Below are 14,239 nucleotides of genomic sequence, written 5' to 3' on the forward strand. Positions count from 1 at the left end.
CTGAAACTATTATGTAATCCGCACGAGTATTTCGTATGCCTGACACGTGCGCGATGCTGTTTTGCCGAAATGAAGCGAAATTATGGCCCAGCAATGGGTCTCCGTAAACATCGATAATTCACCCTCTATTATATCCCGTTTCAGGTCAACATTCTTTCGAATGTATGCCCTAAAAATACGCTTTCCGATTTCAAATTTACCTTCGAACGCAACCTACCGTTCTGCGATCGATAACGCTCATTACGACAGGTCGGATTGAAAATCGTGGAGCAGAGAAATTTTCGTCGGCAGCCTTCAAGAAACACCGTTATCTCCGACGTCAACGATTCTCGATGAATCGATCTACCCCGAAACGACTGACGGATGTTCTAACAATAAGTCGTCTTCACTGTGTAAAGAAGAACGTGTTGCGTACGAGGGATTTTGGAAAGCATTTCACCATCATGATCCAAGTCACGCTGGAATTTCAGACTTTCCATGGAAGCTTTGAAGCTGATAAAAAGATCACGCTGTAAGATTCGACTGAGCTGAAGAAGGTATTCAGCTTAGTGGTTTAAATACAATTTTTCTATTATTCAGATACGAATAGTTAGCTATTTCAAAATATTCGAATTTTCGAATTTTCAAATTTTCAAATTTTCAAATTTTCAAATTTTCAAATTTTCAAATTTTTAAATTTTCAAATCTTCAAATTTTCAAATCTTCAAATCGTCAAATCTTCAAATCTTCAGATCGTTAAGATTTCATACCTACAATCTTTCTTATTTTAATTTCTACATTCTTGTACCTCCATGAGAATTATTTTCCGTCACGTTGCAGTTACGACTGTTGACCCTGCGAACATAACTCCAGTTCGGTGCCTCTGTATGTAGAATCAAATGTCACCGAATTATTGGTTCCTGAAAGTACACAATAATGTCGAAGAATTCTGTCTACATCAAAATCCCAGATTGCTATTCAAAAAGAGACAATTGATAAAGCCAGTAGTTGCTCTCGAATACATACATAGAGTATATGGATCCTCAAGGTTCTCACTAGTAAGATAGAGAACAATAAAGTAATTTCAAAGCTTCCGTGGGCTTTCAACCACAGCATTCGCACCGTGACAGGACGAGGAGTCGAGAATGAGTCGAAAACTGTTCAACTTTTATGGCCGATGCGGAACAGGCGGGCTTATCGCGCGCGTGCTCGCGCACAGTGATTTATCCTGCAGGATGTCGGAACCTCCGCCTCTGGTGGCCTACATACCGAGAGTTATGCCCGCGCCGTTGCATCGTGTCATACGAGTCACCAGCGGGAGACGTACGAGGAAATAGGAGCATCACCTTGGTCGAGCATCGCGGGAAATTCCGATGACAACATCGGAACACGAAACAACGACTGCATTCGACTTTGCTGCCGCTACGTCCCGCGATAACCTCGCTCGTTTCCCACACCACATTTTTTCACTGTCAATTGATGGGATAGGCGATAAAGTTGCGTGCTGATAAAGCTGCTGCGGTGAATCTATTCGGTGATATTCGTGGGATCGATCGATAGGAGAGCACGGGAAACCCTGATGACAGCTAGGAAGATATTCTGTACAGATATATCTGTGGCTGACCTGCTGTACCTTGGAGTGAGCAGTGGTAAACAACTTTGTGGAGAAGCATCCAGTAAACAGTTGAATCTAGTTTTCCTCATACGAAAACTGTAAATCTTATTTAAACGAATGATAAAATTAATAAAGAATGTTTGTACAAGGAAGAAATTTTCTTCTTTCAATTTGTACAATTACCACGAGACGTTTTATATACTCATCAATCACAGAAGATTCATTGCCAGTGCGCTCGTAACATGTGGCGTCTCTTCGCACACGTAGCACCTGACGAAAAAGAAAAAGAAAAAAGCACGTGAATATCGCGTTAATGGCAGCTGCATATGCGACACGAAAAGAGAGAAAGGGATCCTGGTCGTTTTTATGTAATTGGACAGTTGTAATCTGGCTGTCCATAGCAATTAGCGTAATTTCAGTACTTAAGCAGAAAATATATTTTCCCGATGTGTGCAGTTTATCGCGTGTTCATCGTTGGCTAGCGTGCGTAACACGGCCCACGATTGCAACCACCGAAATCGATAAGGTAGTATATTAGCAATATTAACGCTTTTCCTGTTCTTTCCAACTCTTTCCCTCATTTTCTGCTTTTCCCAGAAACTACCTCACTTTTCCAAGCTGCGCAATTTGTTCTGCTTAAAAGTTTACGAAGAGCAACGAGAAAGAAGGTGATTCTTCGCATGGACGCGATTAAAAAATATAAAGGAAAATTATTTCATTCAGAACTCAATTTCGAGAAAATTGAACTCAATGCCAGTGTGCCTTTTATGTAGCACTATTTTATTTAATCTGGAAAAATATAAAACATTTAAACCTAATTATTATTATAGCCAAATGTTGCGTGAAATGTATTTACTCTTACTTGCAAGAACACTTATAAAAATACCAACAGAGTCCCCGGTGATCAATGAATGTCAGATACTCCGACCGAGGCGTTGCGGAGCAGTGGTCGCGATATTCCGGCAAACTTCCGCCATTTCCGCGGGATTAATACAATTCCGGGGAACTTTAACAATCCGCAGCAACTAGCTAAACAGATTTCACTACGCGAGGAAACGTCAATTCTGACGCGTGCGTTTGATTTTAACAACTTGTATACATAGACTCAGACCGATGCAACACGCTGCCAGGCCCCTAACTGACGGCTTGACGTTTACACGCTCTGATGTGTACTCGATTTCGAATTTCTATTGGCGGAACCATATACATTCTCCGCTTAATGAGGAAATCATGCCTTGTACAATTAATCCCGAATGAGTTGAAATCATTTCCAGGACATATCCTCAATTTGTACGAACGCAACATCGTCCAAGACAATCGCATAGCTGAAATGTGACGAGAAACAGTTGTTATAGAGAGATAACACAACTTTGCTTTACTAAATCATGAACTTCATACGTCCTTATGAATCTGTACCTCTACTAGAAAGATGCATGACTGCTCCTCTGCGCCATAAAATCCAAAAACTCGACCACCCCCTTTGCTGGAACCCCTCTTCTTGAATTAGACTGTTTTGCATTGAACACCTGCGCTAATTGATATGAATTTAAACTTTCCAAGCCCTTACCATTCCTACTTTGGCGAATCGGTTGTGTCGTTATCGCGATGCTTTCTTCTGGGAAAGTATCAAAAACGATCGAATGGCAGAGACAGGAAGGAAGAAAGAAGGGGAGAAGGGATAGGGCGAGGGAAAAAAAGAAATTGGTTCGTGAAACTCTTTCAAACGTTATCTCTATTGGCAGGCTAGATAACCGCCGGGTATTCTGATCGCGCTTCGAAACGATATCGTGTTCCCTAACTGTAATGCATAGCGCGTGTGTGTATGTGTGCACACGTGTGAGTATGGGTATGCAGGAGGCAAAGAAGGGAGGCAACTGGATAGGCAGCCGGGGGTGTAACAAATAACGCCCGCACACTTATCTGAGTCATGCACTTTTCAGTGACAAGGGCGTATGATTTATTGCCCACGAGCTTGCTACAATGAGTCCAGGACGTGTTAAACTGACCGCGTTCATCATTAAAATTAATGGGTATTGGATACCCGGCCACACTGGTCGCGGGAAAGGGAGGCAGGGCTATAACCGGAACAGATAGAGAGGCGGTTCGCTAGCAAAAAGGTGTCGCGATCGTTTGCTCGTTCTAATTATTCGCGCCCCGTCCCCTGCCGCGACACATCGCCAACCAGAAACGAAAAATAAGAACCGGTTGGCGTACAAGGCGGTCCAAGATTTTTCTAGGCCCTTGCATACTAACAAGGACTTGGCCTCGAGGTCTCTTGCAATATTCAAACAATATTAATAATTCATTGAAATGTATAAGACAATATATTACTATTAATACCGTCGTGAAATAAGTAAACTGCATTGCACAGAAACTATTCAAAAATACGGCCAACGAGAAAGGAAATTTTCCCTGAAATAGAAACTAATTCAATTCAAGACCGTAATACAAAATCGGGATTCAAAACTTCAAAAGTCAATATGTATGTCGAACCTAGGAATATGTGAGTTGTAACCACAGTTTTATGCGAAAATAATTAAGACAATACAAATCTGTCAGGTCTGCAAACAAGTGATATAAAATCGAAAAGTAAGCACATTCTCACTAAGAAACAAAAAGGCAATTACCTAAATTTCAAAGAAAGCAGAGGTAGCTCCTCCGTGACCACCATTTGCGATCAGCTTCTTATTCCCCAGATGCGACGAGCGAACGAATCCCCGACACAGCGACACGTAAAGATAATAATCTAGCGTCGCTCGAAACGCTTTGAAACCCGTAATTGCGTATCCTCCCCCAGTTTCAGGAATTTCGCGAGCTCGATCGCTCCGGCAGCTTACTTTAACGCGACCTTCGAGCGTATTTGAATAAAATTCACCTTCGTCGCTGGAAAATCGATACGATCGTCCCTTAGCTGAATTTTAACCTGCTGGAGGAGAGGGGGTAGGAGAAACGGTAGGGTTTCGCGCGAATTGAAATTCGTAATGCGAACCGGATGTAAAACGTAGCCGCAGCCGGAGGCTCGCGTGTACGCGAGGCGCGCGTAAAAAGCACTTCCGTGACGGTCGTAAAGTTCTACACACAATGTGTCTCGGTCATTTGCGTTAAGGGGCGTCTAGTCACCGTCAATTGTACGCGCATCTCAGGTGTTTAACGTTCAGCATCGTGAAATTGTTCCGGGCGCCGGGCTGCTCATTGTGCTGGACGAATACGAAACGTGTTAAACTAACCGCCAACATCCATTAAAATTAATGGGTATTGAATAGCGGAGATGGTCGGACGAGAGGGGTCGGTGCTGGAAGTCGAATGAAGTGCTACATCGTCGACGAACCGAGCACCTGCGAATCTCTGCTATCCCTCGCTACCTGCTGCCATCTTGGATTAGAAAGTAGTTATTGTTGATGAGACTTCGTACAACATCTGGGAGAATTAATTTACGATAGTACTTCTTCTAATTAACTGGTTTATGTATGTGAAATCACTATATTATATAGGAAAATTCAAATAATTGAAACTGAATGTAGCTGCCTCATTTTTTCAGACAACTATATTTCGGAAATAAAACTGTTAGAAATGTCAAATTCATGAAGTTGTAATTTTTAATAAAAAACTTAATAAAATTTTTTAATATTCAATATTAACGTAATAAATTGATTATGGTTTCCGAATCTCTCATATTCAATTATATCAATTTTATTTATTAAGTATAAAATACAGATTTTTACAAGATATTTTACAGAAAAAGCTTATCTCCAATTTCTATTGATTTAAAATCAATAACAATTCTACTTGACTATGATTGATCGGTGTGTAATAGCAGTCTGACATCAGACAGGAAAACTTTACTTTCAAGAACGATAATCTTCTACTTATACTACTGTGGCATTTATACCGAGGAGTTTTCTACTTCTGTAACAAGAAATCAAGTTTCAAGTACAGATACGAAAATTTTCATATCAATGGAAGGAAATTGAACGTTCTGGGACCATCATGGAATACGTGAAAGTTTCACACTTAGGAGGGATCGCTAATTCTAGAGAAAGAAGTCCCGCCTCAGCGTAACAACCGCTTTCGGGTTTCACTTCAGGTTATACTTGACCTAGTGCCACCCCGTGGTAATCACTTTTCTTTTCCGATGAATTTTTCCCCCGATATTCCCCGAGTGTAGCAAGTACCACAATACATCTTTGCTATCAGGAATGAAGATGCGGAATTTTAAATTCTCTCAGTAAATCGAAAAGTTAAAAGACTACGTAATTGTACCTACACTATTCTAAGAAAAATTGCATGAAAGTACAAAAGCAAAAGAAGATAATGAGGCGAAATGTAATCTCGAAGGATTTCTTTTCAAAAAAGAGTTAAATAAGTTCAGAATAAATGAAAAATTTGATTGGATTCACTGTCCACAGTTACCTCGCTTACAATGGTAATTGCAATACCCTGTACTTGATATTACAAAAAATATGGGCAGCTGCTCCCAAGCACGAGATAGATATACATTATGTATAAACATAAAGAAACATAAATTACTATACAATATCCTTGATAAGATATTCAATCTCTTATTGGATGTATACTCCTCTAATATGGGGGTATATGAGCATCTAAACTAACGTTAGACGAACTTCCATGAATGAACAAGCTCCACAGCGTCCACAGATTTATTCAAAGGAATCACCACTAGTGCAGGAAATTCGATTGCCAATGAACCACGTCGCAGCAGCAAAATTTCCTGGACAGATCGTGGACAGAGGTACAGGAAGAAGGCGGCGCGACAAGGTGAAGAGGTAGCGTAGGTAAATCGATCTGTCGGTGCGCGTAACGCGCGGCTAAGTAGCGCGTTAAAACTCCACGAGCGTCCCGACTATGCTTTCAGCATATTTGCATAGGACTTTACTTTGTGGCACATGCACGCACACACGACCGTGTCATGTATACAAGGCACGAAGATGCTTCGCGGACTTTTTCCGCGGCCACGCGAAATGGCAACGAAATCGAGTCGCGAGCGGTTCAACCGTCTTGAAACGCGGGGTTGCTTGAGAAGTTCGGGGTCGTTGGGGTGCAGCGTGTCCTTGCCGAGGAACTAATATTGGACGCTGGTTTTGCTCGAGAAATGCGTCATAGATCGTAGGCACGATCGATGGTTGTCCGACTTATTCGTCTAGAAATCTTGCACATAGCGTGATGTTGCGTGATGATGGGAATGTTCGTTTTTCGGGGAAATAATTCCATTCTTTACACTGAAACAAAATTCGTGTACATTTTCAGTTATTGCAGGAGATATAAAATTTGAGTGACGAGACAGGTCATAAATGTGAAAAATTCTACGATATTTATTTGATCATATGTAACTTAGTTTGATAAAAGTAAGTAAAATATTAAAGGTAATAGAAAAGCTGAAATTTTGTATTTTTATTTATAACATGGGAAAACTATATCCATGGATGGGTTTCAAAAATATATTCTTGTATAAGTTATTAGGTAGATTACATGAAGAGCTTTCCGTTTAATTAAAGCCAATGGCTATTTTCAATTACTTCGCGAAATGTAAGAAATGGAGTATCGAGAACAATAACGAGTATTAAAAGTTCCAGATACCAGAAGAATACCTCTTTAAGGGATTACAAAAGGAGCTTTTTTTCTTCGAGAGGAGTCGATGGCAATTGTAGCGTAAAATGTAAGAGTAAGAAGTTAATAGACTTTACGACTACTAAGGTACTGCTGCAAATATTCGGAAGAAATTATTTCAAGTTTATTGAACGATTCCCCACCTTTAAATGAGTTCAGTGAGTGCATTTAATTACCGTGAAATAAAATGTAAAGATAGTAAAGAGGGCTGATAGGCATAAAAAGTGTTAGAAACGAGTGAAGGTCTATTTTCAAGTTTAACAGATACTTAAACTGGAATGTTCAACTTTGCCCAGGTATCCGTGATTCGCCTCCGATATAAAATAGCATGGCTTGTATTTCCCTCTCAATTATGGAAATATCAAGGAAGAACGCTGGGAACTTCAAGTATTCCGAGCATAGTTAATTTCTATTACATTTGTATATTTTATCTCGCTCCCGAGAGGAATAATCGTGCAAACGGGCCAGAGATTCCTGGAACTTCTGATAAAACTGTAAATAACAACAACTATGAAACTCGAATTCTGTAAAGAGCCGGGTAATTTCTCGGTTAACGAACTTCGTTGAAAAAATTATTGAGCCAGCTAAATAAAAAATGTGTTTATTCTCACAATACCGTTTCAAGCAAATGTTACAGAAATTTCAACTTCAAGCTTTACTGCATTCGCCACTAGTACCTTTTTTATCAAGCCAGAACACCTCTATTACTCTTCACATTTTAATCTCCACTATGTACATTGAATAAAATGTGTTTCCACAGCTATTTGTATAATGTTTCCACGCACTGGTTTTAGATAAATCGGACAGGGGGATCATCTTATCTTGTCTGTCTCTGTTGACATAACAAGCGGATATTGTCAAAAGAAGTGTCCTTGTCCTTCACCGTGTTTCCTAACACCAGCGAATACAAAGATCCAAGAATTGTACTCCTAGTACGATGAAACTACTCTCATGAATAAAATCTAGCATTCGGAGAATACATAAGACCAGTCTAGACGAATGAGCGAAATTTGACAAGAAGTGAAACAAATTCAGTCTTCATTTAGTCGTCCTCGACGAAAACAAGGTTAACTCCAGAGCGTGAAAGGGGTGTCGAGGACGGCCAAGCGTTCCATTCGTTATTCAACGTTCCATTTTACGACTCAGCTACGTTCAGTGCACTTCGAATTAAATTTATTCGTGGTTTTATTCATTTGTACTTAATAACTACTATTAACTTCCACTATCACTATCGAGTTATATGTTCCAACTCCGGACGAAACGATAAAGAGCCTTTACCGTTCCAAATAAAATGAACGATTCACCCTGTGATATAATACTAGGTTATTTCAGCTATTTCATCACCAAAAGTCGACTCGTCGTCGTCGCGATTCATTATTAACGCGTATTAAAAGCGGTGCGTGACTTATCGTCCTGCGAAATGAAGTTACACCGTGAAAATTGGGCGCGTATACTGTAATAAAAGCAAATCGCGTTGTTCGAATAACTCGCGGTTGCCGCGTCGTCGCTTAAGTGGTATCATTTATATCTACGTCATTAGCAATACACAGGGATAAAATTTCTCATTAAACGATGTAATGATCAGCGTCAAAGCAGTTTGCCGCTTTAAAAACCCGCGAAGTTAATTTAATCGGCCAAGGGTGGGTTCAAAACGCGTGCAGGTCGCCGATTTAATCGCCGATTACGTTTATTAATATTGTGCCACCAACATTGCCCGGTTTAATAAAAACATGCCACAACCCATACCCATCTATTATACGACCAGGACGTTGCATAAAGCACGTGTAACAAAAGCACTAACCGCTGTAGCGCCGAAAATTATTGCCACCAAAAAAATGCCCCAGTAATTCGAGGAATATTTATACGCACTGAACGGATAAATTCAGTTATTAAATTTCACGTTTACCCGGAAGCAAGGAATGAAAATAGTGGAACCTGAGGTCGCCAAAGCTACTGTAGAATAGAATCCTCCGGGCGATTTCGAAAGAATTTACAGATCTTTCGGAAAAGAAAGGGAGCGTGCCTCTTGCTTTGGGGGCTTTGAGATTGCGATACTTTATTGCAATGTTCTCAAAAGAATGTGGCTGTACAGTGAACCTTGTTCATAAAATGTACAAGAAAATTACGCTCCTTTCATTTAACTAATTGAAATCTTTGCTAGTACAAATTTAATAAATGACTGAGATATGATTCAATATTTAATAAACTCTACCCCTATTTCTCGAAATCTGCTTAATATCCTCTACTAAATCGAATGAGGCATCTCCTGACAACAATGTCCTATCCAAGAATGAAATACAAACGGAAAGGATTAATCACGAGCCGTCGTCAAAGGATGTTCCACCTGACAAATGCAGTGGCGCCAAACAATCGGGATCCTATTTCTCCTCGGGCGTACAACTCGAGAAGCCCTTTCGCCCCAGTCGATCATAATTTCGTTCTGCCAAATTTCCTGCGATTAGTGCGACTGTGCGAGGCGGTTCTCTCTAATTAAATCCCTCGCAGAGACCCAAGCAAGGGGCCTCGAAACCAATGAATCGATCAAACCGCCGCGCCGCGCCGCGAAACAGACGAAGAATATCGTGCAGCAATAACGTTTGTACATCGATCTAGAACTCACCTCAATTCGATACTCTGGTTCCGCTTGTCATTGATGCTGACGATCACGTCACGAGGTTGTATGGTGTTGTCGCCGTTGCACTTTGTGGAAGTCACTTTGACGCACGACAGTTCACCAATCTCAAACAAACCGCGCTGTCCGCGATGCTACGCGAATCTCACTCGTCGGCACAGGGCCAAAGCGACATTTAGAACGGTCACGAGGGTAATTGAGGGCTCTCGAAAGAGCCGACGTTCGCCACGCGGTTCGGCCTCAGAGAAACGCGCACACCTTCGACCGTCACTGACACGCGAGAGACCAGTCAGAGCTCAGCCGATAGAGTTGTCATAGCACTGCACAATCCACGGGATGAACTCTTTTCGAAATCCTTGACCTTCGTTCTAGCTTTGTGTGCTGTTCACGTGCGCCGCGAGCGAGTCCTTATCGAGCACTGATCACAGAACGCGACGACAATCAACACACGGTCACGCGTCAACGCGACTATTCACTGACCCGCACGAATTTCCACGGACAAACGAGAGCGCGCGACGAGAACGGTCCGTCACATGCGACGCGGTAAGACGCTCTGGTTCCAGCAACAGACTACTGACAACCGTCTCCCAGCTGATCCGAGCGAACAGTGAAGACAGGGGCGCGAGAAAGGGGGAGACAGCGAAGGAGGGAAGCGAAAGTAAGAACGCGGGCAGCAAGAAACAGCGGTAGCAGCAACAGCAGCAGGAGCGTGTGCGTATTTGCCCGCGCGACGACGTAAACACTCCGCACGAAAGCTCTCGACTGGCAGGGATGACCGAGCGGGTACAGTTCAGTGGTTCGCGCAAGTGGCTCGGTAACGCGGCGTAACAGTGCGCAAGCTGTGCTTTTGTGCGGCAGATGCAGCACCCAGGTACGATCGGTAAGACTGACAGTTACTCTCTCCTTTTTCGCCTGCGAGTCAGCCTCGTCCCGCCTCGTGGCTCGCGCGCTTCCTCCTCTGCTTTTCCCTTCGTTTATATTCTCCTGCCTCCGTCGCGGCCTTTTCTCATCCGTGCGTGATCCTCGCGTCTCGTTGCGTGCGCAACGTTCACCCTTTTCCCTTTCCGCCGTGAGACTGACTGACTCCGACTGACCGACCGTTCGACCTGTGTACCTGCGCCGCGGCAGAGCGGCCACGGTGGATCGCGAAAAGTAACTGGCGAGCCGACCGACCCCGATTGCCTCGAGTCTGCGCCCTAGCGACATTTCTCGTGTACCGGATATAAAATATAGACGGCAGCTACCGTGTACGTGTACCTACGCGTCTCGCGCTCACCGTTCTGCTCCATTCTGCTCCATTCTGCTCCATTCTGCTCCATTCTGCTCCTTCGTTCTGCTTGCTCTCTCGATCACTCCCTCTCTCACCCCTACGATCTTCGTTTTACCATGCCACGCGCGAGTACGTTCCTCTATCGTCGACTACGTGGAAGCTTGAAAAGGAAGAAACCTTCGAAACTCCGCTTTTCCTTCGCTTCCTCTTCTCCAGTCACGCTTTCACTTGACCAGCTTCCTTCTTCTTCCCTGGTCTCCTTGACTTTGTTTGCCTGTTTCCCGCTTTTTCTTCTGCTTTTTCTTCTGCTTTTTCTTCTCCTCCCTCCGCTTTTCCAATCCTTTCCACCCCGTTCGCCTCTGTTTCCCTTCCTCCCACCTCCTTCTTCTTCTGTTGCTCGCGCACAGTCTGCCGCAGACTCGTGTCGTCTGACGCAGGGACGGTGACGCGTCTCGCGTTGCTGTTTCGTTGCTGCTTCTAGCGGAACCTTTATGCTTTCACTGCGACGGAAACTGCTCATAGGAAACTGCGTAACGTGACCCGCAGTATCATTCGAGTACTAGTGTTCCACCGCGACGAACGAAGTTTTCGATCCGTTTGAGATCGCGCCGGGGTTAGGCCCGCGTTAGCTGCCGCTATCTGCGGAGTGACGTCGTCATTTATTCACCAGCCCAACCCTACGTCGGGCTTTTGCGAAATGTATTCTAAATGGACTCAGTTGGATTTGAATGAGGACAAGAGCGATGTGCTCTAGCTAGTGTTTGCCTTCAACCGACGACGCTATCTCAAAGTCTGTCTCTAGGTCAAATTCAAGCGCGGATTATCCAAAACCGAAATTAGATGTAGGTCAGATTACTAGCTCCCTTGATGAATAGAGCAATTCCCACGGACCCAGTTCCAAAAGTGATTTTCAAACAGTTTCGCGAACGAATATCTCAAAATTGTGCAATAAATGGGAAATTTCATTGCGCAACTCGCTACAGAGATGAAATATATATAACATCGCTTGCAGAGCAACTAATTTCGCGAGTATTTTTCTTTCACCATTTCGCGAGCATCAATTTCTTACAAGCATTATGAATTTTCAGGCTACCTTCACGGAAGGGTTTTACCTCGAAACGGCCGCGCGTAATTATGTTTATCACCGTGCTTAATATACGTATTTATCACCGCGTTTAAAGCACGATTCAAGTTGGAACGTAAGAACCTCTTCGCCGTTATGAAAATGTCCTTCTGTATGGAGTTTTATAAGCCATCGGATATGAACCTATAATACACCCACGGTGCTCTCTTTTTTCTCGCAGTAACAACCTATTCGAAGCGGCTGAGCCACACCTTCGAAACACATTAACGCATCGGACGTTTATTTCGCGCGGGAACGCGTTTCCTTCGACCCTGGTGAACGACGAACTGGGCTATCGGTGCACGTCTAATGCAAATAGCACGAAATCCAATTTGCAAGCTTGCCTTGAGCATCGCGCGTCTATTACCGAGACAACGGGTCAAATAAAGTTGTTCGCAAATCTGGACTAACGTTCTTGTTGATGCCATTGCGATGTGATTTAAATTTTGTCTTCGTAGCACAGCTCCGCCACGCTCGAAGAGTTTCGATTATTAAACTTCCTTGTCCTGTTTGAAATATCAGCACGAAATTTAAGCCAGAAGTATTGAGGGATGGCTTCAATTGGAAATTTAAATACGAGGGGAATTGTTGGGAATATTTTTTTATACAGATTTACATATCTATGCCGAAAGTACCTGTATTGAGTAACCTTCATATTCTTCATTTTCTAGATAATTATTAACACACAGCGAGGCAAGTGACAAGTTGTGTCTTCGCCAGATCCTAGTTAAACAAATTCTATTCTTTTTTAACGCTTCTCGATTTGTTTCAAACCATCACTTAAGTACATTTATTTGTGACGTATCTATTGCAGCAAACTATATGAAATATGTGAGCAGCTGTTTATATTGCGTGATCACATTCTATTAATGCATGAAGCCCCATGTAGAATTCATAGATCAATGAAACGTTTCGATGAAACCGCGTGCCTCACTCTGAAAAGCTCAAAACCTGTAAATCAACGCTGAATTCCACACTATTCTCGAGCCCTTTAAGCATTGACTATTCGGTCACTTAACCAGTACACTATGTAATTCGCCGAAATTAACTGGAACGGAAAAATACCTTGCTTTCGACTGGCCACTAAATCGCGAGCAATCTCGATAAGATTCATTCATTGAGTGTGTAACGTTTAATTAATACATTCGATCGATGGGTTATTCCATTTCGAACCTTTGATTTCGCGTGGCTCACGTCGCTATCTTTAAAAATAAAATAGTGTTTCATTTCACACGTTAAAATGAACCGGATTGAGGGGAGTGTTTTAATGATATATCGTTATTAGGTTGGCAATTACTTAATTAACGAGCAGACGAAACGGCTTCAATAGACATCGTTGACAACAGTACTCCGTACAGATATCGCATAGTGCATGCACGACGTAATGCGAACACGTTAATTGCATTACCAACGCGAGATTAATAAACGTTTTGTGGTTTTGCTCTTTCGCGACTCGCTCTAACGCGTATCAACAAACAAAGAAAACAGAAGTCTCTTCCCTCGCAATTGCAAAAAAGTTCATGTATATGTATATTTATCCCGAATACGTTAAGAAAAAGTGCGAGGGAAAAAGGTGGAGACATAGAGTTTACACGTTCCTGCTCCAAAGTTGACAATTTCAGATCTCAAAGTTCGCGAGTAAATCTTAACTTCAAGAGGCTAAAAGTGGAATCAAAGTTTTAAGTTTTGCCCACGAGTTTTATCTTCCTGGCGTCATTTACGCAAAAAAGGAGGAAACGCGTGGGGCGGGGAGGAAAATTTTACCACCTCGAATTTTTCAAGACACATTCATATTCATTACCCTCACTTTGAGACTCCTCCCCGGAAATGAATAAATATTCTTGGTGAACATAGGGTCATTTGGATGGAAGATGCGATCGTTCTGCACGATCGCTGCTTTTACCTGAGTAGACTGTATAATAAACTCAAAATACGTGGCTGATCTTGCATTAACGAAACAAGAATCCGTGCAGAAATTTGATTTTGCTGAAACTT

At 42.5% G+C, this 14,239-nt stretch overlaps 1 protein-coding gene across 2 annotated transcripts in view; it reads right to left on the minus strand.

The window, feature by feature from the left end:
- Positions 1-9,958, minus strand: part of Ten-a (Teneurin-a transmembrane protein) — a 546,410-nt gene extending 536,452 nt beyond the window's left edge. For both annotated transcript variants that reach the window (XM_076375328.1, XM_076375326.1), the window contains exon 1: positions 9,840-9,958. The gene's annotated coding sequence lies outside the window, so the exon portion shown is untranslated. The remainder of the gene's footprint in view (positions 1-9,839) is intronic.
- Between the last annotated feature and the right edge of the window lie 4,281 nt (positions 9,959-14,239).

Source organism: Calliopsis andreniformis, chromosome 3, assembly GCF_051401765.1.
Source record: "Calliopsis andreniformis isolate RMS-2024a chromosome 3, iyCalAndr_principal, whole genome shotgun sequence".
NCBI lineage: Eukaryota > Metazoa > Arthropoda > Insecta > Hymenoptera > Andrenidae > Calliopsis > Calliopsis andreniformis.